We start from the raw sequence: 10,853 nt of genomic DNA, 5'->3' as shown, positions 1-10,853 counted from the left end.
AGCAGTTATTTTGCTCAAAAGAAGGTGAAGAGGAGGATGTCAAGGTCATATTCAGGTCACCATCTTCCCAGAGAGACCCCTACACCTCCACCACTTTGTAAATGCGCCTATTAATTCTTGGTCATTGATTTTAACCTGTTGAGTGCTGTGGGAGAGGGGGCAAGATGCCGTCGCTGGCTGCCGCTAGCTGCCATGTACTGAAACACGCAGAGCACAGGGGAGCTGCAAGCTCTGTGGCAGCTGGGCTCTGGGAAGCCATGTGTTCTCAGGATCTGGACACTGGGGAAGGCCATTTTGACCCTGGGGACAAAACCCTGTCCTGCACTCTCTACTGACAGCGCTCAGTCTTGTTGCAGCTGACAAAGGAACACTATTAAAAGGACCCACATCTGTTTCACAGAGCAGGGAAAAAAGGGTGACCATGGAGCTGAGAGGCTGGAAGCCCATCATGGGTACCCTGTACCTGTTGAAAAGTCCTTGTATCTATAGCTTAAAATATGATAAAAGGTTAAGTTAAATTCTTAGTGGTGGGAATTTGGGTGTTTATTATATTAGTTTTGTAACTTTCTATATGTTTTAAAACCAACAAAGAACTAATCTTGGTCAGAAACAGTGATTGATACATCACAGAAGCTTGAGAAAACTTGAAATGGTAGTTCAATCTCTCTATGTCTAAAGAAACTAATCTACATTAACTTTTTAAACTTGTATGATCTGGATTCTGCAGAAATAAGAAAAGAAGTTCTCATCGTTGATTCACACATTCATTTATGCATTAAACACTAATGAACATCTTTTCCATGCCAATAAGTATACCAGGTCTCAACTCTCAAGTTCCTCACAGTCCAGTGGGTGATGAGTGACAGACGAAATCTCGGATAGTTAAACTGAACCATAACTGAAAAGTATGGAAGAGGGGTATTTACTCAGAGGGGTTCCAGAGCTCCTGGTGCAGTGATGCCTGAGCTGCGCTGAGGAAATAATAAGAATTATCTGGGTAAAAAAGAGACAACAGTTATTTGCAAAAATGAAAAGTCTAGCTCAATTTTCACTTGTAAAATAATTAAACCAAGAAAATGGGAAAAGTTAGACTCTACATAAGGAATATCTATAAGGAGGAGCTATAGTTTAAATAAAATGATAAGTTTGATGGAGTTAATGCATTTATAATGATCTATGAGCCCACAGTTTTCATTGTGCCAGGAGAGAGAGAGAGAGAGAGACAGAGAGAGGGGGGGGGGGAGGGACATGCTGAAGGTTTGAAGTGGTTAGAATAACAGCATACATTGCAGAGTAGAAGCAGCACATTCGGGGACAGGGGACACAGATATGTCTCATGAAATGCTCATTTTATCACATTAGTCTTCTCCTCAATGGAAGTAGTGTGACATTTGCATGTTGTCTCCTGTTTATCCTGAGCTTCTCAAAAAGATACTGTAAGATAAGATTGCTATTTTGCACATATGTGTAATTGAGTATTTCCGATTTGATTGTCTATGTGTTGAGGCATGCTGCGATCCTTTCCTTTGGGAGAAGTCACTGTGTTGTTATTCCAAGACCTGGAGTTATTTCTATGTCTGGAGTGAAAAAGTAATCCCACATCGGTGCCACTAATAATACCATGGTTATTGCTGTGCTGGGCAGAGAACCAAGACTATAACTACGTCAGCTGATCTTTGACACATGTGTAAAGCACTTAAGCTACCCTGCAATTCAGGGTTTTGACTTGCACTGACCTGACGATTGAATTCTAATTTCCACTCAGCGTTTTCTACCAACGTTGTGAGAAGGGACTAGTAAACAATCGACTTGTTACATTTTTTTTCTCAGAAAATTAAAGGGAACCCACCCTAGTTATTGCAAGTAAAGTCTCTTAACTAAAATTATAAATCTTGAGGATTTTTTGTTGTAGTTTACTTTTCAAATTAACAGTTTTATTTTTAGAGCAGTTTTACGTTCACAGCAAAATTGAGCGGCAAGTAGAGAGAGTTCCGATATACCCTGTCTCCCACATACACAACCTCCTCCATAGTCAGCACGCCCTCACAGTGGTACATTTATTACAACCAATGAGCTTACCCTGATGCATCATGATCGCCCAAAGTCCATAGTTTCCATCAGGGTTCATTCTTGGTGTACATCTTATGACTTTTGACAAATGTATAATGACATGTATCCACCATTATAGTGTCACACAGGATAGCTGCAGTCCCCTAAATATCCTCTGTGCTCCTCCTGTGCCTCCCTGCCTCCCTCCCCTCTAACCTCTGGCAACCATACATTTGGAATCATATAGTACGTAGCCTTTTCAGACTGGCTTCTTTCACTTAGTAATAATACGCTTTTAAGGTTCCTTTTTGTCTTCTCATGGCTTGATAGCTCATGTCTTCTTAGTGCTAAATCATCCCACTGTCTGGATATATCTCTGTTTATTTCTCCGTTCACCTACCGAAGGACATCTTGGTTGCTTCCAAGTTTTGGCAATGATGAGTTTATGAATAAAGCTGCTGTAAACCTCCATCTGCAGGTTTTTATGTGGACATAAGTTTTTAACTGTTTGGGGTAAATACCAAAGAGCCTGATTGCTAGATCCTATGGTAAGAGTATATTTAGTTTTGTAAGAAGCCATCAAACTGCATTCCAAAGTGGCTGTACCATTCATTCCTTCATTCCCACGAGCAATAGATGAGTTCCTATTGCTCCACACCCTCCCCAGCATTGGCCATTCTAACAGGTGTGCAAAGGTATCTCATTGTGGTTCTAATTAGCATTTCCCTGACAAAGTATGATGTGGCGCATCTTTTTATATGATTATTTCTCATCTGTATATCTTCTTTGGTGAGATGTCTGTTAAGGTCTCTGGCTCATTTTTTTTAATAGGATTGCATGTTTCATTGTTGAATTTTAAGAGTCCTTTGTATATTTCGGGTGAGTCCTTTACAGGTATGTCTTTTACAAATATTTCTTCGCCAATCTGTGGCCTGCATTATTCTCTATATTTGTCTTTCACAGAAGTTTTTAATTGTAATGAAATGCAGCTCATCAATCCTCTCTTCGTGGATGAAGTTTGTTTTTATTTGGCTCATTATTTTCCTTTTCACTCTGATGAAGATTGCTGTCCTCCAATCACCCTGCTGCCCCTGAAGAAATGGCTAATTGAAACTTTCCTCCTAGCCTTTTCCCAGGTATGGATTCCACAAAATTACTGTGAGCATCAAATGAGATAATGCTTATGAATAGGTTTTGAAACCTTAAAAGGAGCTGTACACACGTCAGAGAGCATCACTAGTCTCTTGACAGCACACATACACTCACACACATGCACACACACACACACACACACACACTTTTACTTCTTTCTTCTTTGGCTAATGAGTTGTATTCATGAGACAGTTAAAAAGATACCAATGTCTCATTACATTTGACAAAAGCATTTGGAATTGAGGAGATAAGAGGTGGCAAATGTCCACTTTAATTCCAGAGGTTGTCAACTTTCACTGTCTTAGGGAGAGGATGTGGGTCTATTTCAGTGCCTTTTGTCCCTGGATGTACCAAGAATTATTTTGTGATTTTGCAAGATTTCTCCAGTTTACATTCATAAGCTGCTTCAGGTTTTTCTTTTCATTTATTTTGATGTAACTAAAAAAACTGCAGTGAACTTTAACTGAATAATTGAAGACTGTAAAAAGAAAGCAGAGAGAGGAGGAGAAGGGAAAAGGTAATACATGAAGCTCCACAAGTTTCTGAGTTTTCTTGCCTAAGATCTAGTCACCAAGCATAGAAGGAAAGGTGTCATTACTATTGGCAAATGTCATAACAAGGTGGTTAATGGTGACTCGTGTGACCTCTGTCCACTGTAACGAGAATATTTATTTGGAGCTATCACTCCAACTAGAGAGAAAGATCTTGAGAAAGACAATTTCTTGTATCATTTTTCAACAGATTTATTCCTTGGTAACTTACAATTTTTGTTATATTGCAAATGGCATATTTTTTTAAATGATCCTGTCTAAATTTTTCTTGTTGGTGTATAATGTCTTTTTTATACATGATCTAGTATAAACTGGATGAATTCTTTTATCAATTTACCTATAAAATTTATTGAATATTCCATATAGAAATCACATCACATGAAATTGTATTTCTTCCTTTCCAATCACTATGGATCTTTCACTTAACTTCTTTGCTTTTATTGTACTGTCTATACTCTCAGTTCAGTGCTAAATGGGAACAGTGGTAGCAGATAGCTTTGTCATTTTCCTTTCTTCGTCATTTTTCTCCATTTAGTATTATGCATGCTGTGGGCTTTTAGAGGACAACATTTATTATGTTAATGAAGTTCCCTGGGTTTTATGTCTGAAAAATCATGAATGATGTTGATTTGTACCAAATCTTTCATCTGTATCTTTTAAGGAGATCGTACGTTTTCTCCTCTAATCTATTAAAGGGAGGAATTCCACGAATAGATGATTTTTTCCAACAATGAAGGAAGACTTTTTTCTCATTATCTCAATAAAGCACACTCACTGTAGAAAATGTCACCAGTATAAGACTGTGTCTCAGACACCCTGTGTGTGTGGCGCTTTATTGCCCTGCCCCCGCCTCGGGCTCCTGCTAGGGACGTCATGGCACAACCAGACAGCAGCCCCCACCCCACTCAGGCCCCCCCACTCTGAACCTCTGCTTCCTGACCCCAGGCTTCTTGATGCAAGGGAGGTTATAGTGTCAAAAGAAAATTCAGGGTGCTTTGCTTGATATGAATATCTTGTTCAGCGAGAAATAAACTGTTTATGAACAGGGAGACTTCAAAGCCAAAGTGGTAGAAACTCAGTTCTCAGCAGGTACCACTGGATTTACCCAGAACACATGAAGGAGGAAACACAGTGTGAAACTCACATTTACTTTAGGGTGGCAGCGCTGCCTAAGTGTACTTGTATGAGGCTGATTGGCTAGGAAGTTGTAAGGTCATGCGGAGGCCAGAAAAGCCGCAGTTTAAGTGGAGTGTTCTTGCTGAACGTCTAGGCAATAGCTATAGAAAGAAAGGTGTCATTATTGGTAATGTCATAACCAGGAGGTTGTGATAGCTCATGTTACTTCTATGGGAGTTTTGTTTAAGGTCAGAGTAAACATTTTGAGGAAATAAGGATAATTTAAATTTTGGTTGTGTGTCTATGAGTGTTTGGTCCAGAGGTATACTCAAACTGTGGCCTCCATTTTGGTTTTTCTTTAACGTCTTTATTTCCAATATTTATACTCATGTCATTTCTCTTGCTCTTGCTCTTCATATATATGTATATATATGTATGCATATATGTATATATATGTCTGTGAATGTGTGATACGTGTCCTTTCTCTGTCAAATACATCCTCTTAATTTAAGTACGTTAATTTTTCCTCTGTGTGCTTCTTGGAGTTCAAGTCTACAAATGCCTGGAGTTCAAGTATTTAAACATAATTCTCCTACAAGTTAACAAAAAGAATGAATAATATGAGCACATTGGGGAAAAAGGTTAAACTTCTTACTGATTAATATGAAATACTGACACTGAAGAAGATAAAAATACAGCATAGGGAATATAGTCAATGGAACTGTAGCAGCTATTATACGATGTCAGAGGGGTAGTAGATTGGGGGGGTTATCACTTTGTGAGGGGGTAAATGTATAACTATAATATCTTTTTGTACACCTGAAATAATAGTACTACTACTAAAAAAAAACCCAGCCAAAAAAAAGAGAGATAAAAATAAAATGTTTAATTCACTTCTAAAACAACTGAATAGATCACAGTCCAGTCGAGTGCTGTCAATTCAAATATTCACAATTAGTTTCTACATAAGAAAAAATTAAATGTACTACAATCTTACAGCATATATATGAAAGAAGCAAATTTGACAACAGTCCTGTAAATTCACGTCATTACCAATTATAGGTGGTAAAGCTAGAAGAAACTTTATCAAAATATTGTTAATTATAATCAATTTAAATTAACCCCTTTCTTAGGAAAAACAACTTCATTAATGTTTCATCTTCTCTATAGAAATATAATATTATATTGTTATCGTATGAAGTAATCAAAAAGAAGCCAGCCAAAAATTTAGACAATAATTTTAAAGTGTTGTAGGAAGTTAATTGGTATAATGTTTAATATATTGTATAATAATCATTATATTATAGTTGTAATAATTCTATCATAATAACATGGTTGTTAACATATTATTTTAAAAATACGTTTTTGTTTTTATCTTTTAAAATTTTTTATTTTTGGTGATTTCTCATTGTAAATAAATATAACTTTGGTACCCAATTTGTATTTGTAATTAAAAATTGTTTTCCTTAAGAAGACATTCCCCCAAGTTGTGTAAATTTCAGGTCCTCCAAAACCTGGGTTTACCCCGTTCCCAGATTGCATGTCTTATAGGCCCAAGGGCATATCTTCTGTCCCCCAAATGCATCAAAACCCCAAGGCCTTGGGATTCCAGGGCCTACACCTTATTCTAATGCTCTCCAGGCTTGTGGTGGCATAAATACATTCACTTACTTATGTGGCTTTGGTTTCCCTCTTCATTTATGGCATCTAGGGATTTCCCTTTCATTCAAGCTAGACTATGCTCTTCTAAAGCATATTTGAAAATACTTTTTTTGTAGTTTATGTGTTGAGAATAGAAAAGGATGTCTGTACTAGTTTCATCAGCTATGTGGCTGGAAATGAGCCCTTATTTTCCTTTGTAACTTTATTGATGCACACATATCATAGGATCCAAATTCCTCTTGAATAAACTAATGATATGCTTACATAGGCCATGCAGTTTTTAAAGATGTTTTATATACTGTGTCTCACTTGACCCGTGAAAGAGCCTGTGGAGTAGGTAAGTATGTTAAATGTGTTATCGTCCCTAACGAATGAAGGAAACAGAGGCGGGAGATGTGACTTCTCTGAGATTACACAGTTGGAAAGTGGGAGGGCCAGTCTCCCACGGAACTGCCTGTCCCTCTCTGCTCCACCACACCTCTCTCACTCCTTTTCACGTGGACTACTGAAATAATTCAGCATATTTCCCCAAATCCATGATGACACAGATCCAGATGAGAATATGTGTTTTTCAAATTAAGTCCGCCATATAATGAGGGGAAAGAATGAAAGGAATCCTCCCTTGTGGCACATCCCAGAATAGCTCCACCAGGTAAACATTCTTTCCTAACAGAAACCTGTTGGGAAAAAATTATTATCTTTCTGAACATGGGTCAACTGCTGTCGCTAAAATTGGAGCATGATTAGTTACCACTAAGCCCCTCTAAAAAGTTCCATTTCCAAGCAGCTGATGGCAATATGGAAAGAACAGATGGCATTGGAGGCATCTGCTTCTGGCGGAGAGTTGTAAGGGTTGCCATTGTCATTTTTGCTCAGGTTTGACAATAAAAGTGGAACCAAGGAATCATTCCCCATCGTCTCTCTCAAAGTTGAATTACTGGGAAGGGATTATTATTTTCCATACTGATAGATTCATTTGGTTCCATCTATTCTAGGATTAAGGTGAATTTCGGAAAGCTATCATTTATTAAATTTCAAATTAGGAAGAATGTTATTAGCAAACTGATGCTTATTTCATAGACATTTTGGTATGAGAATTTCTTATCTAATCTTGTTTCCTAAGCATGACTTTCTTCCATGTAATTGATATCACAGGCTTCTAGCTCAGCTGCAAAGCATTCTTGGCTATTTTGATGACCCTGGCATTACCAAGTGAGATTTACACACAATTGCAGTTAAAGATTCTTCTAAAACAACAATAACATTTCTTTGAGGGATAATCTGTTTTAAGAACTGGCTTGGGAAAAGAATTAAAACATACAACTAAGTACACCTCTTTTCTAAAATGCGTGTAAGTCCATCGAGGCTACTCAATGGTTTCCTGTCAGAGCCACTTTACAAGGCAGAAAATAATGGAGAGTCATGAGCCTTTCAATGTGGTTAAGTGCAGACTCAAATGTTTAGAAATAGGCATGTGCTATTTTTAAAATGAAATGACTATAACTTGCTGTTTCCAAACGTATTGGATTATTTCACTCAAATTCTTTCTTCCTTCTTCACTAGTAACATTTGTCATTGTATAAAGGGCATTTTAAATGACACAGAAGTAAATTCTTTTATGACCACAAGCCTGACAAAATGTAAGTGTTGCTTGAATGGTTTTTTGAACACCTACTTTATGAGAAGTGTCCCATGTTATGATTCTGCTGTACAGACTTTCTATGTCTGATGCATCTACAGTGCTAGGTGGTCTAAATCTTTACACTGCCCTCCCCCCATAATAGCATCAATGGACCCTTCCCCCTGGCACTCTCAGGAACTTCCCCAAAATCTGGCTAATGAAGGGCATTTTAGTAGCCCTAAATGATTTGACAGAGGAGTATGAACTTGGAGCCACAAGATAATCAAGGGACCAGAAATCATGGAATTGCATTTCACTGTGACAAAATATTTTCTATATAACATATTGACAATCACACACATTCTTCAATGTTAGTGGTTCAGAGAGTTACTAAGGAGCATCTAGTTTTCCAATGAAACCCCACCTCTCTGGAAGTGAATTCCCACTACATTCCCCCTATAAGTAAGTATGTGGACATCTCTTATATTTGTCTGACTGGCAACCCTTCCTTTGTGGAACTTTTGGGAAAGATCATATGACAAGAAATGAGCCTCTCACTCAGATTCTGGGATGGTATGCAATGATGAAACAGGTAATCAAGTTATTGCCTGTGGTTACCTGGGATTGCATGCCTATTATGGGAGAAGCAATGGCACTAGTGAAGAAACAGACATCATCTAGAGGTTTAGGCTTGGAGAAAGAATGGCTCCATTCTCTCTAGATGCAATAGACCATGAGACTTTAGGTTATCTTCCATTGTATAGAGAATGGGCCTCCTGTTTGAAATTGTATTTATGCAAATAAGAAAGTGTGTGTGCACAGAGTGGCCAGGAAGAGGAGGACAGCCATACCTATGGCTTTCTTTTCATGTGCCCAGCCTCCCTCCTTTGAGTTGCCAGACCCACTCCTCATGATTTGCTGGGATGCTTCTCACACCACCCAACCCTGACTATGGGGCTGAGCTTATGACCAAGTGAGACCAATCAGATCTTTCCCCAGATCTTAACTCTTGACCACAGTTACTCAGGGCTGAAGGTGACTGCAGTTGAAGCTTCCAACTATACTGTTGATAGAGAAGGCCCATAACCTCTCGCTGTTGAGATATCTAGGACCAGAGAATTCCTGGATTCTTTATTTCTCAAGCCCCAATGCTCAGCGTTTCCATTTGATTCAGTGAGAGACCCAGAATCCTTCCAAAGAACACTGCCGATTCAGCCCTCTGCTTAAATGACATGCAATTTAATACAAGACATTTATTTACCGATGATCTTCTAGGCACCAGGCACTGTGCCAAATTCTGGCAGATATATAACATTTAATTTACTTCTCACAGTTGTGCAAAAGAATGGAACCATCTTCTGGGCCCATAGCAGGTGCTGTCACGGCCTCACTCACATCTCTCAGACACATGCAAGCGTTCCAGCTGCTGGTCTCTGCACCTATGCTGAGGTGCTGGTGTAGAAATAGCCCAGAACCCCTCTGAACCTGGAGTGGAATAATTCCAAGGCGTGTGTTTTCCCTCATTTCCCAGGCTTTCCCCATGGGTTCAGTTTTTATCTCCCACTGGCCTTACAGAACACCCTTTGCTGGTACCCCCACCCACACCTCCGACCATAGATTATTCTCCCTTCCTTTCTTCCCAAATAAAACATGTTCTCTCAAATCCTTGTCTCTGGGTCTTCTCCTGGGAAAAACCAGATGAAGCCTGGGGCTGTGATGTTGGATCTATGTGAAGATGTAGCTCAGAATCTGGCATGTATTCGACACTCCGGAAATGTAAACCTACCCAATGTTATAGATGAGGACACTGAGACAGAAGAGGCAGAGATCACCCAGTTAGTAGATGGTATGTGCAGGATGGCAATTAGAATGTACTCAGCATGACAACTTGGATATGCTGCCTAGACCAGGGTTTCTCAACCTTGGCTCGGTTGACATTTTGGGTTGGACAGTTCTTTGTTGTGGAAGGCTGTCCATCCCAGAATGTTTAACATCATCCCTGGTCTCTACGCACTAGATGCCAGCAGCATGCCACCCAGTTGTGGCAAGCAGAAACATCTCCAAATTGCCAAATCTCTCTGGGAGGACAGGAGGATTCTTTCATGTTGAGGACCACTGGCCAAGAGAGCTACCGTGTTGCCCCAAAAATAAGACCTAGCTGGACAATCAGCTCTAATGCGTCTTTTGGAGCAAAAATTAATATAAGATCTGGTCTTATTCTACTATAAGACCCGGTCTTATACAATATAACATAGTATAAGACTGGGTCTTATATTAATTTTTGTTCCAATAGACGCATTAGAGCTGATAGTCCGGCTAGGTCTTATTTTTGGGGAAACACGGTAGATTCAGCTGAAAAAAAACCCAGTGATAGATCAGAGGTCTACACTGATAGAAAAAGGCAGAGTGACACACACACACACACACACACTCGGCTTATTTTTTGACCTTTGAGGCAATCTTTCATCTTCTGACTTCAAATCTGGTTCACTTTCCATTAGGCTGGACTCCCTGAGATCAACTGTTCCATTGTTCGGCTTATTAGAAAGTTCTTTCCCATTGAGCCCACATCTGCTTCCTGGGAACTTATTTCATCAGTGTGCCCTCTAGGGCCATGCAGAAGGCCTAATCCCCCTTCATGGGATGGCACTTCAACTATGGGAACACAACTCCTGTGTCCCCTCCCCTATAGATTGACCTCG

Source organism: Rhinolophus sinicus, linkage group LG04 (assembly GCF_036562045.2).
Source record: "Rhinolophus sinicus isolate RSC01 linkage group LG04, ASM3656204v1, whole genome shotgun sequence".
NCBI lineage: Eukaryota > Metazoa > Chordata > Mammalia > Chiroptera > Rhinolophidae > Rhinolophus > Rhinolophus sinicus.
The sequence above is the reverse complement of the archived record's forward strand: the minus strand, read 5'-3'. Positions refer to the sequence as shown.